The sequence below is a fragment of the Camponotus vicinus genome, unplaced genomic scaffold (genome assembly GCF_025532165.1).
Source record: "Camponotus vicinus isolate PSW18456_S1 unplaced genomic scaffold, iyCamVici1.0 SCAF_8, whole genome shotgun sequence".
NCBI lineage: Eukaryota > Metazoa > Arthropoda > Insecta > Hymenoptera > Formicidae > Camponotus > Camponotus vicinus.
The window spans coordinates 8,773,687-8,797,449 of NW_028141980.1; the positions used below are offsets into that span (position 1 = coordinate 8,773,687).

Consider the following 23,763-nt stretch of genomic DNA (forward strand, 5'->3'; position numbering starts at 1 on the left):
TATAATTATTATATAATTTTCTCATTGTTATTTATATTATATAATTTTCTCATTGTTATTTATTATTACAACATCTCTGTGAATTAGATTCCAATTTTTTTTTATTAAAGAAAATGATCGTCGTGTAATTTTTTATTCAACAATATATAAGTAGACATTACAATGAAAAAAAAAATGATTTTAACTAAATGCACTTATTGCGTACGTGACATAAAAATCGGAAGCTCTAATGATTTAGATTACATTATTGAATGATATAATTTCACACAAATTATGTAAAATTATATATAATATAAATTTCTTTGTCTCTTTCACAAATTATATTATAAATTTATATAATATAACCCCCCATGGGTACACCTTGACGAGGTGGGGTGGCTCAGTACTTGGATGGTCCCTTGAGGTTTATCTTAAATTCTTTTCTTTAAGATAAATCTTAAGGAGCCTGAAGAGGAAGCTAAGTACCCATTTGCACAGCATTGCCACGAGTCGCAATGGATCGCACGCGCATTTAATGCGCTGGACGCAGATTGCGTCGTCGACTTTTCGTCGTCGGTGCCGTCAACGTGTCGCGGACGGCGGCGTCTCGTTACCGCGTTTTCGCGTTTAGCTTTTTCGCGTCATCGCGTCATCGCGTTTTCGCGTTGGACTTTCTCGCAATCCCAATTTCACTTATTTGTCATCGAGTTGTCATCTTCCGACGTCAACTAACCGGGATGTCTCATTGAGTCGTTGCGAATGTAACGAAATTCTCACGCCTCGTGCATCGCGGCACTTGGTGATGCCGGCCGCGCACACGTATGTCCAGTACTGTGTACATGGGCGCGCGGTTTTGAGCTTTTGCTCAAGTTCGGCTGATTGAGGTCACGCTCTGCTTCGGGCTCCAGTTCGGTACGGATCGGTTAGAATTCGATCGATTGCTTGGAATCGTCGTTAATGGGTCCCTTCTCTTGTTCTAACAGCCATGAGATATTATGCACGAACAAGAGTCGAGTGAACTTCATTCGCGTTGATTCCATCAATCGATAGTTTTCTTCCGTTTCGGACTTAACTCTTGTTTGGAGGTAAGATGTCGTTGAATTCCCAACCTGTTGACTCGAAGATGACTCTCGTCAGTGAAATGGGATTTTCGCTCGTATCGAAACCGGGAGTGCCGTTTAAAGTATATATATATTAAATATATACATCGCGCGACCAAACAGAAAATTTTTAATCGTATCGAATAGTGCGGGAACCGTCCAGTATCGCGCGTAAAAGTGCGAAAGTAGCGATATAAAAATATCGCACGTGAGTGCGGGAGTGCCGCTGAAAGTATCGCGCGTCTAAGACTGAGAGGAGGAGGAGGCCTAGGAGAGGCATCGGGCTTCGGCAGAGCAACCTTCTGGTAAATAATTTATTTATTTACAATTATATATTAAATATTAAATATATTTATTATAATTTAAATTAAACAATTAATCGCGTAATTTGATTTTTTATTTATATGATTTAAAGAAGAGAATTGAAGAATAAGATTTTTAAATAAAAGCTATAATCTTGTAAAGGTATAAGCTTTTATAAAGTTATTAAAGAATTATTAATAATGTTTTTTTTTTAATTTATAGAATTATTTTATTAATCTGCTTATTATTATATGGATCGAATATAAAATTCAATATATACAAATAATAATTTTTTGAAATATTAATTTTTTGGACATTATTATAATTTGGATTTTCTATATGTATGTTATAGATGCAACAACCCAGATGATCTGAGAGGAGGAGCAGGCCTAGGAAAGGCATCTTGCACCGGCGGAGCAACCTGATGGTGAGTATTATTATTTATATTAATTTTATATAAATAAATAAATTAATTTGATTTATATGAATGATTTAAACATGAAAAAATTGGGAAAATTTTTATAATTTTTTCTATATAAAAGTTTCTACTTAAAAAAATTAATTACTTATAAAATTATTTCATATTTATATATTTATTTATAATTGCGTGCATCGGATATAAAATTCAATGAGTCCAATAATAATTTCTTAAAATATTAATTATTTTGAACATTTATATAATTTGCATTTTATATTTGTATGTTACAGACAACGTAGCTTCAATATTAACTCCGCTGTTGCGCATCAGTGCCGGTAAGTAACAACCTTTTATTTTGAAGCAAAGGATTTGTAAATGCATGAAAAAATCCGTTGCTTCTAACTCTCGGTTGGCGGGATAATACGCGTGTAAAAATTAAAGTAAAAGAAAAAATATTTTTAAAATAACAATAGATATAGAGGTACATGAAATATTTATTTCCATTATATATATCGGCCTTTATAAAACGGCCTTTTTAAAAATAGATTTTTAATTTCTAAATATTTAATCTAAAAGATAAAGATATTTATAAGCAACCCGACGACGGAGAGTTAAAATGCATGCTAATTATATTTTATATATGCATGATAATTTATATTTTGCGATTTCTGACGACTTAATGGCGTACGTTAAAATACGATCGTAATATCGTACGATCGTAAACAAATTATTAGTCGTCAAAATGAATATGGCCAGAAGAAGAGATAACTGGCTTGAAAAATACATATCAATATTGGCAATATTGGCCAAAAGATGTGTTGCGCGGCTAAGGCTTCCTAAATTTTATCGCGAATTTCCGGTTAGGGCTCCTTAAATTTCTCATTATCGCGGATTTCTAATTAGGGTTCCCCAAATTTCACCTTATCGTGAATTTCTGCTGGTGTAAGCCAGCAAGTAGGGCGGTTAGGGATGTTAGGTCTTTATTAGGTCTGTTAAGGCTATTAAGTCTGTTAGGGCTGTTAGGACTGTTAGGTTTGTTAGGGCTATTAGGGCATATAAAAGTTAAATTTATTTTCAAGAAAAAAAAACATAAAAATATGTTATTTTTAGGGGTCTGTATTAGGCTTGTTAGGGCTATTAAGTCTGTTAGGACTGTTAGGTTTGTTAGGGCTATTAGGGCATATAAAAATTAAATTTATTTTCAGGAAAAAAACCATAAAAATATGTTATTTTTAGGAGTATTTTCATATATATAATTTATTTTATGTAAAATTAAATAAATTATATATAAAGAATTGAAATTAATTATAAAAAAAACTATAAATAAAAATAAAAAAATGTATGGAAAATGTATGGAAAATGTAAAAAATGTAACTTAAATACATAATGTACATTTAAGTTGCATTTTATTATACGTATAACATGTATTAAATTTAATATTTTATTTTTTGTAAATTGTATTAATATTTTATCACTTAAAAATTGTATTTTTTTGAAAATTATACAATTTTAAATTCGAATGTGAATGTTATTAGTATCTAATATGATAATATTGATTCGATAAAATATTGACAGAAAAAAGTAATTCAATCTAAATAATTTTTTTTTCTAACTTATTTGAATCCATATACATTGATTATCATTGATTAATCATTTCAAATAATAAAAATTTTGCAATTTTCTTGTGTTGAGAATATTGATACTAATAGCATCAATTATTAAATTGTATCTAACATTGTAATTATATCTATAAATTGTAATTATATTATTTTTTATTTTTAATAATTTTCTTTGCAATTGTATATAAATTATAATCTAGTTGTAATAATGTAAAAGAAATCTATTGTACATTACACGAAATTAGATGAATACGTACAATAAGAAAATTTGTTTAATTAACACATTTGATATATTTTATTTCAATATTTTTATTGCAAAATTATTCAAATATTTGGATAGCTTATTTTTTTATATTAAAAGATTATTAATAAATTCGAGAAACTCGCGCAAATACCGTAAAAAAACTCTTTTACATAATATAAAGATTATTAAATAAAAGTGAATCAAGAAAAACACGATGTTAACCCAATAATTAGATATTAGCTTTTTACTCGTAAAATTTGTCGCGCTTTTAATATTATAGAAACGTAAGTATATTCGAAAATAAAATATTGCGAAATATTGAACATTATCGATCACGCGGAAATTAAAATCTGTAAAACAAAATAATTTTCTTTGATTATCGTTTTTAATTAAATGTATTTCGAAAATTTCGAATCGCGTTAAATATTTATTGATTTACGATTTATTGATTTACGATTTTATAATAAATTATATTGCAAACAATTGCGTTCTTTTCACGTTTTTGGACGTGATCGCTATCTTGGCGAAGAAGCCTTATCGCTGTCCCTCATGTCAGGTGGACGCTAGCAAATGCGGTTTGTACTGGCGGAGAGTCGAAACGATCTTCATTGCGGAGAGTTATTTCTCGTCGGTTTTTGTGGGCTCTATCCGCAATGCTTAGTTCGGTGCCTCATTGAAAATTGGAAGTTTCCATTACAGAGTAGGAATTAAACCCAGGTTTTCTTGGCGGTTCCTGAAAACAATGTTTTTGGCAGTGATTTAACGACGATCACCGTACATTTGAAATCGATTTTATTAAATATAAAATACAAAATTCATTAAGTATACTTTGAGAGAAGATATATTTTCTTTTTTTTTATTAAAAATGTTCTTCCATTAATATCAATATTATTTTAATAATGAAAATATTTAATAATAGTTCAAAAATGGATATAATAGATAAAATTCACTTTTTCAAATATAAATTTAATTTAATAAGTTTTTGCGCAAACTTTTTTGTGCAAAATTTTTATTATTTGAAAAATTATGGTTACAAACAAGTATATTTTATTAATTAATTTTGAATTAATTTTATTTTTGGTTTCTTTTAAGAAACCACTTGCAGGCACTGGACGTTCCACTATCTCAGTATATTACATTTATTTTAGATAAGACGAGTGTATATGTATATATAATAAAATACATGTGCGCAAATTGTGATGTATTTGCAAAAACCCTTTTTTTGTATTATTCTTAATAATATATTAGGATGATGCATGATATAATATAAAATGTGTGAGTAATTAAAAAGTTCGAGACAAATCGAATGGGTACTCTGATATCAGTAAGATTCTGTAAATTATTGTCACGTGTTAAGTGTTAAATGCAACAGAAAAATTAATTTCTTGATAATCTTCCATTTGATGTTGCTAAATATTCAAATTGAATTTTTTTTTAAATCTCGCTGTTATCGGATTTGATTTGTCTCGAGCACATTTGGTACCCTAAAGTTATTATTATTCATACATTTAACCGAGCAACGATAAAAGCGCATGTATTTCATTTTTCCTAAATATACTCGATTGTAACATGTATATAAAAATCATTATATCCAGTCATTTTTTTAGTAAAAAAAGATATTTCTTACAATGGAAGAACATGTTTTTTTTCACGCGAAGTTTAATCTCATGTATTGAAAATGATAATAAGGGTAACAGTCGTTAATTCGCTGCCGAAATCACTGTTATTGGGAGCAATCAGGAAGATCGGGGATTCGTTCCTTCCTGTAGCGGGACTTATGACGTTCAATGAATCACTTAACTTTCCTTTGTGGATCGATTCCGCGGGATCCGAAATAGAAGAAATAAGACAAATTGAGGTCGCTTTCCACTTTTAAGATCGTTCTTCTCTCTGTTAGATATTAACCAGCGTATCACTCGGCAGAGGGATTTTGATCTGGTTTAATCGTTGGGCCAGTTATCCTTCATTGAACGTGGCGATAACGCGATTATTTTAAGGAACATTAAAGTTTAGCCTATTTGCAATTGTCCGCGAAACAAGATATATATTTTTATATACTTTTGATCGCGAAATTTACATGAAATTGTATATTTGGAAAGAAATCGAGTATTATAGATTCTACATCCGCGTTTAATTCCTTACGTATATTATTTACAAATTATATGAAATGCGCCTCTAATGTTGCAATATTTTTATTGTCACATGAAATGATAATAATTATATTGCGTGTGCGCACGTTGTATTCCGATTATAGAAATTATGTGTATTGTAATTAAATATTACTATTTTTATCAATTTTTTTTATTCATCATATACATTCGCGAAATTTAAACCGCGATTTTTTTTCTGATTTAATCGTTGGGTAACATCGATGCTTTACTTATCTTTTCGCGTCATCGAACATTTCTTTTAGAAAACCTTACAAAATGCATTAAAATTCCGGGTACTTTTTCTTATTGAAAGACATAATCGATAAATTTATTAATGATTCTTTTGGTTGCGATAGATTATCAGCGCTACGCCAATCTAAAAATTTCTAATAAATTGTACGCATTTCTGATATTTTCGTGTAATATAATAAAATATGCTATGTATATATTCTATATAACAATTTGTTATGTATTATTTTATGTTTTATATATAATGTATTTTTTATTATTGTTATAATTATGTATTATATACTATATATTTTCAACGGAAAATTTTATGTATTTATAAATTGTATTATAATTATAATGTATATTTTGTAATATATTTTTATATGACTGCAAGCTATGTAATTATACATTATAATATTTTATAATTATATAATATACATATATATTTTTTATAAATTCTATGTATTATATTTTCTATTTGGAAAATTTGAAAAACCTACACTATTAAAAGAAAATAAAATAAAAAAATTTTACCTCCTCGATGGTATCTCCACCTTAACGAAGGCATTTGCCGGGTGAGGAGGTTTGAGTACTCTAATGATCCGGAGAGCTATGCCGGCGGTAACATAGGCCGGTATTTATATAATCTGTTTTTATATTTAATCATCTTAAATATGGTCTTCGCATCTTAAAATTCTGTTCAATCTCAATGAAATAATAAACATTTTCTAAATTTTACTTAAAACGATCTTAAATATAAGACTATATGAACACCGACCTTAATTACTGGTAGGGTCACCCATGCCGGATAGGTCAAAGAAAAAGAGTCAGACTAAGAGAGATACCCCGTAATTATAATTATTATATTAATAATTATTAATTATGAATATAATAATTATATTATAATATATTATATTATAATAGTTAATTAGTAATTATTACATTTTTTGAATAAGATGAAAGTAAAAGAATGATAAAAGCATGAAGAGAGAGAGAGAGAGAGAGAGAGAGAAGGAAGAAGCACGAGTCCCTATGGTCTTGGGAATGCGACAGATTACAACACTGCAAAGATTTGAAGAAGAAGATACATTGGATAAAAATGCGTAGTAATACTTTATATAATTATGTTACACTTTATAATTTAGCACATTGTATTATAATATATAAAGCATCAAGCATTAAATATTTTGATGTTATGAAAACTATAATAAAATAATATAAAAAATTTGCTATAAAGTGGAACATTCGAAAGCATATCCACTGACGAGATACTATTAAAGATCGATGATTTTACAATATTTACCGTGACCACAAAATATTTATGTATTTATGTATATATATATATATATATATATATATATATATATATATAGAGAGAGAGAGAGAGAGAGAGAGAGAAAGAGAGAGAGAGAGAGAGAGAGAGAGAGAGAGAGAGAGAGAGAGAGAGCGAGAGAGAGAGAGAGAGAGGACCACAAGATTCGTTTATATTAAAAATTTAACACTGGCATTTCGTGTACATAGCACGGAATAAAACCAGAAATTGTGCTGAAAGGTTGATGGTGCGAACATTTAAACATAATATATCAGCTCTATTGTTTAAAACTATATCTGTAAGAAAATAATCAACTTTTCCTCTTGACTTTTTGGTAGAATAATTGCTCCTCGACTTCTTTATCGAAATATTCAATCGCTCCATTTCTGCTATTAATATTTTATAATTTGTTAGCAAAAAACCAATCATTTTCTTGGAAAAATATATTTCCCATAGTCTATCGCAAATATATCCAACATATTCGCAGACCAAATAATATTTTATGATATCGTGCGATAATTGGAGTGCAGAGTATTACTCTGTATCTATAGGGATAGTTTAAGTTTATTTATATTGCGATATTTTGCGGCACAGTGTAATATTAATTATCTAGGGACAGTATAAGATTAAATACAATGCGACATTTTACGATATTTTGCGATATTTACGGACGTAGAGTAATATTCTGTATCTATTGGTAGTTTAGGTTTATTTATATTGCGGTATTTTGCGATATTTGGGAACACAGTGTAATGTTAATTATTTAGGGATAGTATAAGTTTAAATACAATGCGATATTTTACGATATCTTGCGATATTTGTAGCGCGGAGTATTATTCCGTATCAAGGGGTAGTTTAGGTTTAATTTATTGCGATACTTTGCGATATTTTGAAGCGCAGGGTAATATTAATTATCTAGGGATAGTTTAGGATTTCTAGCATTGCGATATTTTACGATATTTTTCGATATTTTGGGCGCAGAAAATTATTCTTTACCTAAGGGTAGTTTAGATTTAATTTGTTGCTATATTTGTTGCTATATACTTTAATATATTCCACATGTGTATATGTGTGTGTGTGTGTGTGTGTGTGTGTGTGTGTATGTGTTAAAGTACGTAAAATATTTCGATGACGAACAGACAATAACACCGACCTTGACGGCGTAAACAATAGCGCGCTAATGTTTATATGCCATAGTCTTGAAAAATGTTTCGATAAAAAATAATAATAACACAGTCTTTCCGACTAATTTTTTCGCTCTATTATCATTCGCGCGACGACACTCAAAGAGTAAAGTAGTAGTATACAAGACGCTCCGTTAAATCCTTTTCTAGACGCGATCGCGATCAATATCGAAAAATTATATGCTGTATTAAAATACGTAAAATATAATATAATATAATATAATATAATATAATATAATATAATATAATATAATATAATGAAATATAAATATGTATTGTTTACGCCAAGGTCGGTATTATTGTCTGTTCGTCATCGAAATATTTTACGTACTTTAACATATTTATATTATATTATATTATAATATAAAATATAATATAATATAATACAATATATTTCGATATGACGAATGGACAATAACACGGTGTTCGGCCTTGACGATGTAAACAATAGCGCGCTAGTCATACGGTTTTGGTATCATTCACACGGCAACACTCGAGCAGTAAAGATCGTAGTGCGAATATATTCGTCGTATATTCTTAAATTAATTATTAATTAAACAATTATTGTATCATGACTTTCACTTTTTTATTAAACTTTCGATTCTATAATTCGTATTAATATACATGTACTGCATATATATATCAATAATGAAAACAACATTTGTAATGAATTAGTATTTAATTTGATCTCATAAAAACGTCGAGCGAATCGTACTTCTCTATCCCGTAGATCTAAATAATTAACTTAATAAAAAGATTCGTAAAAGATATATTAGTCTTTTAATAAATAATATCGTATAATTAATTTACATAATATCGTATAATTTAGCTACATAAAAATAAAATATAACACAAAATATTCTAATTACCTATTTATTTCTAAATATTAAATACTATAAATTTAATAATTTTATATTTCGTAAAATTTAATTATAAAAGAATCTTTAATATATTCCAAAAGAAACGAAGAACCTTTGCCAACGTAGAACAAAGTTAATTTTATAAACAAATGTATTTAATTTTATTGGAATTTTATTATTAATTTTATTGAATTGTCAAACTATACGCGATCTCTGTAATGATAGCTATTCACGGAATAGATACAGTGAAATAATCAATCATTATCGCCGAAAAGAGGCAATAATATACTTTTAAATCTAATTTAAACTTTTGATAAACAATATGAATTTTTTTATTACGATGATAAATCTTTATTAAAGATCATAATTGCAAAAATAAAAATGGAAATAACGGTAAAAATGATAAATTTTATTATAATTTTTCGATTATCAATCCTTACGAATAATAATTATTTATCTAATAATGTTCACACACAGGGTCAAATATATTTCGATATTTCCGATATTTTAAATTTGCTTAAAATGCGAGCATAAATTAATTATTAATTAAGCAATTACTATATCATGACTTTCAATTAGATTAATCTTTCGATCTTTTAATTCGTGTTAATATACCATACACACACACACACACCCACACACACACACACACACACACACACACACACACATACTTATATATACATATACATATAATACTATATTTATTCGCGTTTCTTCTTGGATCTTTCTCTCTCTCGCCTTATCTCTAATTGCCTTTAAAGGGCAAGCTCGAGCGAGCATCGGCTCGGCTTTATCTACTGTAATTTGATACGCAGATAAAAACTAAACTAAAATAATGTACCGATTTACGTGTCCACCTATCATCGACTTTCTTATCGCGTATAAGATTTATGCTTAATTTAGTTACACAAATTTATTTCATATATTTCAGTTACTTACACACTCGTTTATAATGATGTAGTTTCGAGCACTTTCTCTTTAAACTCGATTAAAGGCGTACTATTAATATAAATGCCGTCAAAAAATAGAGAATTGCAATAATTTTAACAATAATCATTATATAGTATATTAATAATTTTTTCATTATTATTTATTGTCGTTAAATATCTGCGAATTAGTACTAAATTTCTTTCAATTGCAAAAAATTATCAGCAACGAAATATGCGGTGTACGTCATTTATAAAGTATTTATCATTCATATATTACTTTCAGACATTTATTATTGTTTCTTTTTCATCTTTTCGAAAGTAATTTATTCTAAATTATCATCTAATAAATAACGCATATATAAAAAATATTTCAGTTTTTATTTTAAAATATTCCAAATAATATAATAAAATAGTTTTCGTACAAATTGATATTTTAAGATATTTTATAAAATATTTCACAATAATGTAATTATTATATTCTTTATATATAAGAATTAGATATTTTTTAATAGATTGAATTTATTAAAAGTTTTATATTCAAGACGATTCTTGATATTTACAATTTACAATATTATATATCTGAAGGCAAAAAAAATTGATTGCGCGTAATAATTAATTATACAATCAATAAATTTAGATACTTAATTTTATACGAAATAGATTTATAAAAATATTAAAATTGAATGTATTTGCACTTCATTTGTGTTTGGTCTTGCGTAACGATTAATATTCGCGTCAGATGTTCAATATATCGGTAGCATCCCGAATTTTTTCTGACCTAAATAATCAATGTGGATTCGATCGATAGCCAATAATTATAGTAATTATATCCTTGATCCTTAAATCCAAAAGTAGAAAACTCGGATTTCGTCGCTCGTGAAATATCTCGCGTCTTATTCGCGTCCTATTTCTTTTCGCATCCTCGTTGCAGCCTTTTCTCTAATTGCTTTTAAAGGGCAAGCTCGAGCGAGCAGATCGGCTCGACTTTATCTGTTGTAATTTGATACGCAGATAAAAACTAAACTAAAATAATGTACCGATTTACGTGTCCACTTGTCATCATTTTCTTATCGCGTATAAGATTTGTCTTAATTTAGTTACACAAATTTATTTCATATATTTCAGTTACTTACACACTCGTTTATAACGATGTAGTTTCGAGCACTTTCTCTTTAAACTCAATTTATTAAAGGCGCACTTTATATATTATTCATATATTACGATTAAAGCAATCAATGTCATTTAAAATGTTACATATACGTCATGTATAAATGTTTACATATACACATATTCTTTTAATTTTCAGCTGTAAGGTATTGTAATTAACATTAATGTACATTAATATTAATTCATTGATGATTTCGATTCGCACTTAGAAAAAAATATATTTAAAACATTTTAACTATATTTTCTAAAAAATTATTTGCAGATTTTAAAAACACATTTATTATTCTATATAAATAATTCGCAAAGAATGTTATAAAAAAATGTAACACAATGCTTACACAGAAAAAAATAAGTGTCAAATCAAGACTTATATACTTTAAATTAAGGCGTTCATTGTTTCGTATATATGCAACAATTTATAATCTTCTTAGAAGAATTTAATAATTTTAAATTTCAACAATATTATAGCCTTGTTTTAATATTATAATTGTCATCTCAAGAATATTTAATTATTTAATTCTACTTTAAGAAAATTATAATCTTTGATTTAAAAATATTATTTTCTATCTAACATTGTTTCTTTTCCATTCAAGAAAATTAAATCTTAAATCATAAGAATATATTTTTTTTTATTGAACTATATAAAATGGCTTCATTCAAGTAAGCAATTATTCAAGCAATTATATTTTTCTTTAATTAACGCAATCTCACTTCAAGATTTTCATGTTAAAACTAAATATATTTTCAAAACAAGAATGTCCTTTTTTTCCGTGTATTTAAATGATACGTTGTGTTACATTTTTAATCAATAAAATTTTCATCGATTCAGTTTAAGATAGTATGTTTTATATGTACAATTAGATATTTTTCTTATTCAGATTGCTTTTATCTCTCGGTCAACATTTCGCATGTAAGAACGGAAATAAATAATAAGAAAAAGAGTTAAGCAGTTCACGTATTAATATGAACGCTGTTGCAAATCTAAGGAGCAGCAATTGCGACAATAATTATTATATATAATATACAATATAATATTATATACAATATAATTATTATATAATTTTCTCATTGTTATTTATATTATATAATTTTCTCATTGTTATTTATTATTACAACATCTCTGTGAATTAGATTCCAATTTTTTTTTATTAAAGAAAATGATCGTCGTGTAATTTTTTATTCAACAATATATAAGTAGACATTACAATGAAAAAAAAAATTATTTTAACTAAATGCACTTATTGCGTACGTGACATAAAAATCGGAAGCTCTAATGATTTAGATTACATTATTGAATGATATAATTTCACACAAATTATGTAAAATTATATATAATATAAATTTCTTTGTCTCTTTCACAAATTATATTATAAATTTATATAATATAACCCCCCATGGGTACACCTTGACGAGGTGGGGTGGCTCAGTACTTGGATGGTCCCTTGAGGTTTATCTTAAATTCTTTTCTTTAAGATAAATCTTAAGGAGCCTGAAGAGGAAGCTAAGTACCCATTTGCACAGCATTGCCACGAGTCGCAATGGATCGCACGCGCATTTAATGCGCTGGACGCAGATTGCGTCGTCGACTTTTCGTCGTCGGTGCCGTCAACGTGTCGCGGACGGCGGCGTCTCGTTACCGCGTTTTCGCGTTTAGCTTTTTCGCGTCATCGCGTCATCGCGTTTTCGCGTTGGACTTTCTCGCAATCCCAATTTCACTTATTTGTCATCGAGTTGTCATCTTCCGACGTCAACTAACCGGGATGTCTCATTGAGTCGTTGCGAATGTAACGAAATTCTCACGCCTCGTGCATCGCGGCACTTGGTGATGCCGGCCGCGCACACGTATGTCCAGTACTGTGTACATGGGCGCGCGGTTTTGAGCTTTTGCTCAAGTTCGGCTGATTGAGGTCACGCTCTGCTTCGGGCTCCAGTTCGGTACGGATCGGTTAGAATTCGATCGATTGCTTGGAATCGTCGTTAATGGGTCCCTTCTCTTGTTCTAACAGCCATGAGATATTATGCACGAACAAGAGTCGAGTGAACTTCATTCGCGTTGATTCCATCAATCGATAGTTTTCTTCCGTTTCGGACTTAACTCTTGTTTGGAGGTAAGATGTCGTTGAATTCCCAACCTGTTGACTCGAAGATGACTCTCGTCAGTGAAATGGGATTTTCGCTCGTATCGAAACCGGGAGTGCCGTTTAAAGTATATATATATTAAATATATACATCGCGCGACCAAACAGAAAATTTTTAATCGTATCGAATAGTGCGGGAACCGTCCAGTATCGCGCGTAAAAGTGCGAAAGTAGCGATATAAAAATATCGCACGTGAGTGCGGGAGTGCCGCTGAAAGTATCGCGCGTCTAAGACTGAGAGGAGGAGGAGGCCTAGGAGAGGCATCGGGCTTCGGCAGAGCAACCTTCTGGTAAATAATTTATTTATTTACAATTATATATTAAATATTAAATATATTTATTATAATTTAAATTAAACAATTAATCGCGTAATTTGATTTTTTATTTATATGATTTAAAGAAGAGAATTGAAGAATAAGATTTTTAAATAAAAGCTATAATCTTGTAAAGGTATAAGCTTTTATAAAGTTATTAAAGAATTATTAATAATGTTTTTTTTTTAATTTATAGAATTATTTTATTAATCTGCTTATTATTATATGGATCGAATATAAAATTCAATATATACAAATAATAATTTTTTGAAATATTAATTTTTTGGACATTATTATAATTTGGATTTTCTATATGTATGTTATAGATGCAACAACCCAGATGATCTGAGAGGAGGAGCAGGCCTAGGAAAGGCATCTTGCACCGGCGGAGCAACCTGATGGTGAGTATTATTATTTATATTAATTTTATATAAATAAATAAATTAATTTGATTTATATGAATGATTTAAACATGAAAAAATTGGGAAAATTTTTATAATTTTTTCTATATAAAAGTTTCTACTTAAAAAAATTAATTACTTATAAAATTATTTCATATTTATATATTTATTTATAATTGCGTGCATCGGATATAAAATTCAATGAGTCCAATAATAATTTCTTAAAATATTAATTATTTTGAACATTTATATAATTTGCATTTTATATTTGTATGTTACAGACAACGTAGCTTCAATATTAACTCCGCTGTTGCGCATCAGTGCCGGTAAGTAACAACCTTTTATTTTGAAGCAAAGGATTTGTAAATGCATGAAAAAATCCGTTGCTTCTAACTCTCGGTTGGCGGGATAATACGCGTGTAAAAATTAAAGTAAAAGAAAAAATATTTTTAAAATAACAATAGATATAGAGGTACATGAAATATTTATTTCCATTATATATATCGGCCTTTATAAAACGGCCTTTTTAAAAATAGATTTTTAATTTCTAAATATTTAATCTAAAAGATAAAGATATTTATAAGCAACCCGACGACGGAGAGTTAAAATGCATGCTAATTATATTTTATATATGCATGATAATTTATATTTTGCGATTTCTGACGACTTAATGGCGTACGTTAAAATACGATCGTAATATCGTACGATCGTAAACAAATTATTAGTCGTCAAAATGAATATGGCCAGAAGAAGAGATAACTGGCTTGAAAAATACATATCAATATTGGCAATATTGGCCAAAAGATGTGTTGCGCGGCTAAGGCTTCCTAAATTTTATCGCGAATTTCCGGTTAGGGCTCCTTAAATTTCTCATTATCGCGGATTTCTAATTAGGGTTCCCCAAATTTCACCTTATCGTGAATTTCTGCTGGTGTAAGCCAGCAAGTAGGGCGGTTAGGGATGTTAGGTCTTTATTAGGTCTGTTAAGGCTATTAAGTCTGTTAGGGCTGTTAGGACTGTTAGGTTTGTTAGGGCTATTAGGGCATATAAAAGTTAAATTTATTTTCAAGAAAAAAAAACATAAAAATATGTTATTTTTAGGGGTCTGTATTAGGCTTGTTAGGGCTATTAAGTCTGTTAGGACTGTTAGGTTTGTTAGGGCTATTAGGGCATATAAAAATTAAATTTATTTTCAGGAAAAAAACCATAAAAATATGTTATTTTTAGGAGTATTTTCATATATATAATTTATTTTATGTAAAATTAAATAAATTATATATAAAGAATTGAAATTAATTATAAAAAAAACTATAAATAAAAATAAAAAAATGTATGGAAAATGTATGGAAAATGTAAAAAATGTAACTTAAATACATAATGTACATTTAAGTTGCATTTTATTATACGTATAACATGTATTAAATTTAATATTTTATTTTTTGTAAATTGTATTAATATTTTATCACTTAAAAATTGTATTTTTTTGAAAATTATACAATTTTAAATTCGAATGTGAATGTTATTAGTATCTAATATGATAATATTGATTCGATAAAATATTGACAGAAAAAAGTAATTCAATCTAAATAATTTTTTTTTCTAACTTATTTGAATCCATATACATTGATTATCATTGATTAATCATTTCAAATAATAAAAATTTTGCAATTTTCTTGTGTTGAGAATATTGATACTAATAGCATCAATTATTAAATTGTATCTAACATTGTAATTATATCTATAAATTGTAATTATATTATTTTTTATTTTTAATAATTTTCTTTGCAATTGTATATAAATTATAATCTAGTTGTAATAATGTAAAAGAAATCTATTGTACATTACACGAAATTAGATGAATACGTACAATAAGAAAATTTGTTTAATTAACACATTTGATATATTTTATTTCAATATTTTTATTGCAAAATTATTCAAATATTTGGATAGCTTATTTTTTTATATTAAAAGATTATTAATAAATTCGAGAAACTCGCGCAAATACCGTAAAAAAACTCTTTTACATAATATAAAGATTATTAAATAAAAGTGAATCAAGAAAAACACGATGTTAACCCAATAATTAGATATTAGCTTTTTACTCGTAAAATTTGTCGCGCTTTTAATATTATAGAAACGTAAGTATATTCGAAAATAAAATATTGCGAAATATTGAACATTATCGATCACGCGGAAATTAAAATCTGTAAAACAAAATAATTTTCTTTGATTATCGTTTTTAATTAAATGTATTTCGAAAATTTCGAATCGCGTTAAATATTTATTGATTTACGATTTATTGATTTACGATTTTATAATAAATTATATTGCAAACAATTGCGTTCTTTTCACGTTTTTGGACGTGATCGCTATCTTGGCGAAGAAGCCTTATCGCTGTCCCTCATGTCAGGTGGACGCTAGCAAATGCGGTTTGTACTGGCGGAGAGTCGAAACGATCTTCATTGCGGAGAGTTATTTCTCGTCGGTTTTTGTGGGCTCTATCCGCAATGCTTAGTTCGGTGCCTCATTGAAAATTGGAAGTTTCCATTACAGAGTAGGAATTAAACCCAGGTTTTCTTGGCGGTTCCTGAAAACAATGTTTTTGGCAGTGATTTAACGACGATCACCGTACATTTGAAATCGATTTTATTAAATATAAAATACAAAATTCATTAAGTATACTTTGAGAGAAGATATATTTTCTTTTTTTTTATTAAAAATGTTCTTCCATTAATATCAATATTATTTTAATAATGAAAATATTTAATAATAGTTCAAAAATGGATATAATAGATAAAATTCACTTTTTCAAATATAAATTTAATTTAATAAGTTTTTGCGCAAACTTTTTTGTGCAAAATTTTTATTATTTGAAAAATTATGGTTACAAACAAGTATATTTTATTAATTAATTTTGAATTAATTTTATTTTTGGTTTCTTTTAAGAAACCACTTGCAGGCACTGGACGTTCCACTATCTCAGTATATTACATTTATTTTAGATAAGACGAGTGTATATGTATATATAATAAAATACATGTGCGCAAATTGTGATGTATTTGCAAAAACCCTTTTTTTGTATTATTCTTAATAATATATTAGGATGATGCATGATATAATATAAAATGTGTGAGTAATTAAAAAGTTCGAGACAAATCGAATGGGTACTCTGATATCAGTAAGATTCTGTAAATTATTGTCACGTGTTAAGTGTTAAATGCAACAGAAAAATTAATTTCTTGATAATCTTCCATTTGATGTTGCTAAATATTCAAATTGAATTTTTTTTTAAATCTCGCTGTTATCGGATTTGATTTGTCTCGAGCACATTTGGTACCCTAAAGTTATTATTATTCATACATTTAACCGAGCAACGATAAAAGCGCATGTATTTCATTTTTCCTAAATATACTCGATTGTAACATGTATATAAAAATCATTATATCCAGTCATTTTTTTAGTAAAAAAAGATATTTCTTACAATGGAAGAACATGTTTTTTTTCACGCGAAGTTTAATCTCATGTATTGAAAATGATAATAAGGGTAACAGTCGTTAATTCGCTGCCGAAATCACTGTTATTGGGAGCAATCAGGAAGATCGGGGATTCGTTCCTTCCTGTAGCGGGACTTATGACGTTCAATGAATCACTTAACTTTCCTTTGTGGATCGATTCCGCGGGATCCGAAATAGAAGAAATAAGACAAATTGAGGTCGCTTTCCACTTTTAAGATCGTTCTTCTCTCTGTTAGATATTATCTAATATGATATAAAAATATCGCTCGTGAGTGCGGGAGTGCCGTTAAGTATCGCGCGTCTAACTGAGAGGAGGAGGAGGCCTAGGAGAGGCATCAGGCACCTGTGAAGCAACTCTATGGTAAATAAATTATCGCTTATATATTATTATTTATTAATTGCGTATGCGCGATTTAAATTAAATAATTAATCGCGTAATTTGATTTTTTATTTACATGACTTAAACAAGAGAAAAATAGAGAAATTTTTACATAAAAACTGTAATTTAAAAGTTTCTACGTTCGAATAGCTTTCAATAGAATTCTTAAATTATTACTTATTAGTAGAAATTTTTTTAAAATTTATAAAATTGTTTATCTGCTTATTATTTATGTGCGTCGGATATAAAATTAAATGTATATAATAATAATTTTTTGATCGTGACTACAATTTGAATCTTCTTTGTATGTTACAGATCAACAAACTATTGTGAGAGGAGGAGGAGGCCTGGGAAAGGCATCTTGCATCGGCGAAACAACCTGATGGTGAATATTTATTATTTGTATATCAATTGTTATAAATCATACGCATAATAATTCGTTCTTATAATTTAAAGGAATTAAAGAGAAAATTAGAGAGAAAGATTTTTATAAATATAAAAATTTCTATTTAAAAAATAATTTCAAAATTTATAAAATCTTCCCATACGTGTTTATATCTGCTTATTATTTTACACACCGGATATGAAATTCCGCACAATAATAATTTTTTGAAATATTGATTGTATTTTGAGCTTTGTTATAAATGAATTTTATTTTTGTATGTTACAGACGTAGTTTTAACGACAACGTAGTTTCGATAACGACAACTTCGCTGCTGCACATCAATGCCACGGTGAGTGACAAAAACTTTTATTTAATTTTAAGGTAACGGTAGAGATTGTAGATAAATCCGTTGCCTTAAAATGGATGAGCTAGAATAGATTAAATAACTTTTAATAAATTCGAAATGTATTGCATGCATCGCGAAAATATATTGCAGTATTTTAATTATAAAGAAAGAAGATCGAGAAAAGATTATTTTTGTATAAATTTTATCTAATTTATTGAAAAGAACATTAAAAATTTTATCAATTACATCTGATGCTAATTTATTCTTATAACGCGTATTTATCTTATTCACTTATCTTATTCTAATTTCTTATAGCTCATCCATTATAGAATTTGTTGTAGATATTGTTTTTAAACTTAATGTAAAGCCAAATGATTAATTAATGAAATAACTTGTAATATGATAAGTCTACAAAACAGTTATAATGGCAATACGAGTCGAGTGTCGACATTTATTATCGCTTTAGACAGCACCCTTTGTAACAGACTCCGATATAAAACACTTTGTTATTATATTTTTTCATTATATTATCTTTTATTATATACTTTCGCGCTGAAGATGACCCAAAAATAGGGTCGAAACGTTCGCTATCCTCTCTTTGTATGCTTTAATATCAATATTTATTTGATTGTATTATAAATAAATGTGTTATAACATCAACACTCGACTCGTATTGCCATTATAACTGTTTTGTTTAATTTTATATTTCGAGTCTTATATTTATTAATTTTTGTAATATGATAAGTGTTATACACATATTAATTTTATATTTTATTATAAATTATGCATTACTATAAAAATTTATTAATTATATATATTATTATAATATCAATCAATTTATTGATAATCAATTATTGATAATCTGTACAGAAAATTTTTATATTATAAAAATTTTATATATTATATATTATAGGCTGCTAACAGCTAAAGTCAGGATAACCATTTACAATTGGGCAGGATACATATACAGATTAGATTAATATATACATATTGTGTCATTTCATTTTGCCGACATTTATTAAAATAAATATAAACTGCAACGAGATAAAAATAAATATAAGCAGTTATAAAATATTAAAATATAGTATTAAAATAAATATACAAGCAATAAGTATATAAATTACAATTGCATCTTTCGAGAGTGATAGTGTTATGTTAAATTCTGTGATACTCGGCATAAATTCTGCCCAATTATAAACGGTTGCTCTTGTTTTATATTTTACCATATGAAATATGGCCGTGTTAGCAGTCTAATACAATATATAGAAATTTGTAATTTGGCTTTATTTCAGTTTAAAAAATGAAATTGAATTGATTTTTAAAAATGCTTTAAAAATAAAATCTAAATTATTAAAATTTTTTTTTCAGGAATATTAAGAAAATTGTACATAATTATTAGTGTTTAAGAAATATCATGAATACATTCTTATGCAAATTACACCAAAAATTACATAATAATAATACACGAAAAATTATCCAAAGTATACGTATAATGATTATATAATAGTAATTCATTAAATTAACATATTGGATTCTATAGTATATATTTTTGAAATATTCATAAAAGAGTAACTGTTTGTATTTTCATATCAGAGAGTCATTAATAAATTCGAAATCTATTTATAAATTCCATATCACGCGGAACTGAATATTCATGAAATAAATTATGATTACGAAAATACCGTGCTTTTTCCGCGTTCTTTTCGCGTTTTTAGACGAGATTGCCATTTTAATAAAGAATCTTATTGCCGTCCCTCTCAAATAATATTCTCAAATATTGCTAATTAAAAGTAAAAAAATATCGAATAAGAGTATAAAGAGTCGATGTTAAGTTAGCGATTAAGTATTAGCTTCACAAAATTTAACGATTGCTTTCGATGTTATGAAGTTGCGAGTCAATTATTATACGGATGTAATGATTTACTTTCAATTCGATTTATGTATTTACGAATTTCGTATCCGAAATAAATATTCGCAAATTAATAAATTACGGAAATATATCATATTTATTTCCGCATTCTTTCCCTATTCTTAGACGAAATTGCCATTTTAATAAAGGATCTTACCGCTGTTCCTCTCTCGTGAAATAATATTCCTGAATACTGCGCTAATTAAATATAAAAAAATATGGAATAAGAGTGTGAAGATTCGATGTGTTAAGTCAACGATTAAATATTAGCTTTATAAAAGTAAACGATCACCTTCGATATTATAGAATCGCGAGTTAATTATTATCAATTTAAAAATTTGTTTCTTCGGTCATATTTGTGCATTTACGAATTTCGTATCGGAAAATACTTATAAATAAATCATTAAATTACGGTTGCGAAAACACCATGTTTTTCCCGCGTTCTTTTCGCGTTCTTATACGAGATTATCATTTTAATAAAAGAGTTATCGTTGTTCCTTTCGTTAGATAAACGTTAATGAAAGTTGCGTGGCTCGTACCGCCGAGGAGTCGAAACGATTTTCATCATGGAGAATTATTTCTCATCGGTTCTTGTAAGATCCATTCGCGAAGTCTAGTTCGGTACCCTGTTGAAAATTGGGAATTTTTATTGTAAGAATGGAACTAATCCTAGGTTTTCCTGGCAATTTCCGACAGCAATGATTTCGGTAGTCATTCAACGACGAACGCCATGCGCTTCTTTAAAGAAGAATTAATTTAAATAATATATATTTAGATGTGAGAGAAATACATCTATTCTTTTCTTCGTTAAAAATGTTCTGTCATTATTAGGATTGGAATTATTATTGTCTAATGCCAGAAAGGTTTAATAGTAGATTAAATATGGATATAGCATTGTGTATAAATTTCTATTTTTCAAGTAATTTCATATTATAATTAGTTTTTATTAACTTTTTGGATAAAAATGATTACGAACGAATATATTTTATTAATTATTAATTAATTATCTCATTTGAAAAATTATTTCTAGGTACTGGGGATATTAATATTAGTTTTTAGTTTCTTTTAAGAAACTATTTACAGGTATTGGACATCGCCATTTTAGAATATTAGTTTTTAGATATATACCATTTTATATATATGTATAATAAAATACATGCACAAATTAACGTATCCAAAATATTTTTATAATTTTTATTAATATGATATATTATATATACGCGAAATTATATATGAATGTTACATAAAATGTGCGAATACTTAAAAATTTAGAGACGAATCGAATGGGTACCCCTATATCAGTAAGATTGATTAAAAGAAAAAAAATGATTAATTTAAACGTTATAAGAATAAGGAATCTAGAGAATCTAGAGAATCTAGAAGATTAATCTAGAATTAATTATATATTTAAAATTATTTTATTTATTTTATTTTGCACACTACTCGGATTGAAATTTTTTTAATCTTGCTGTTATCGGGTTCGATTCGTCTCGCGCGCGCAAACGGTACCCCAAATTATGTGTTCGCACATTTAACACAAACTCCAATGATGCATGTATTTTATTATTTATAAATATAATCGTTCGTAATCACATTTCTATAAAAAAAATCGTTATATCCATTTATTTTTCAATAAAGGAATATATTTCTTAATAATGTAAGAACATGTTTTCTGACGTGGATATCAATTTCGTGAATTGAAGATAATGACAAGGGATAATTGTCGTTGATTTATTACTGAAATCATTGCTATTGGGAATAGTCCGGAAGATCCGGGATTCGTTCCCTCCTACAGTGAAGTTCCCGACGTTCAATGGATCACTTAACTTTTCTTCGCAAATTGATCTTGCGAAATCTGATGTAGAAACAAGATGTTAATATCGTTCTCCATTTTTAAAGTCGCTCCTCTTTTTATCGGATATTACCGGTATGTCATCCGCGTATCAAATGGCGTCGAATTATATTATAAAATTTATGCGCAATCGATTATTTTGAATATTATAGATTTATTTATTCGTTGCGTTTTATCGCGAATTTTAAATCGCGATTTATCTTATAAAAATTCGCACGTAAATCAGTCGATAAATTATATATTCGCAAACATTACAGACCTCAAATTGTCTATCGAAATATCTTCGCCTTTGTGTGATAATAATTATATCGCGCGCGTGTCTATTGAGGGCGCTTCGATTATTATATTATAAAAATTATAGATATCGCGGAATCGGTTATTCCGAATATTATCAATTTATTTATTTGTCGCGTTTTCTTTTATCTTAATTTTAAATCGCAAATGTGTCTTATATTTTAATATTATCTTATAATTTAATCGTTGACTTATATATCGAAGCTTTGTCTATTTTTTCACGTCTTTGAATATTGTTTCTAATAGTCCGCGCAAAATGCGCTAGTAGTGCAAATATTTTTTTCTACTATTTAAGAAACGATCGATAATTTTTTTAATGACTGTTTTAATCGCGATTATTTACAAATTGCGTGATAATTTGAGTGATAATAATTATGTCGCGCGCGCGTCTATTGATGATTTCGATTATCATATTATACAAATTTTCCATTTTATCTTATTTAGTTAGTCATGCGCGAGATATGTATTTTATTTTCAATCGCGGCGTTCATATAAAATTGCATATTAATCGCAAATAAATCGGATAGTGAATTTTATATTCGCAAATATTACAGACCTCGAATGTCTGTCGAAATATATCTTCGCATTTATATGTGACAGCATAATTACATTGCGCGCGTATCTATTGAGGACTTCGCGATTATTATATTATAAAAATTATACATATCGAATATTTCGTGTATTATCAGTTTATTTACTCGTCGCGTTTTCCCGCGAATTTTAAATCGCGATTT

General features: G+C 27.9%; 2 long non-coding RNA genes across 2 annotated transcripts; both read left to right on the plus strand.

The window, feature by feature from the left end:
• Window positions 1-365: 365 nt before the first annotated feature.
• Window positions 366-3,144, plus strand: LOC145975446 (uncharacterized). The gene is made up of 3 exons (XR_014439978.1): window positions 366-1,384; window positions 1,735-1,809; window positions 2,091-3,144. It is a non-coding gene; the product is annotated as an uncharacterized LOC145975446 (long non-coding RNA).
• A 9,761-nt stretch (window positions 3,145-12,905) lies between these two features.
• On the plus strand, window positions 12,906-15,684 carry LOC145975442 (uncharacterized). The gene is made up of 3 exons (XR_014439974.1): window positions 12,906-13,924; window positions 14,275-14,349; window positions 14,631-15,684. It is a non-coding gene; the product is annotated as an uncharacterized LOC145975442 (long non-coding RNA).
• The last annotated feature ends 8,079 nt before the right edge of the window (window positions 15,685-23,763 follow it).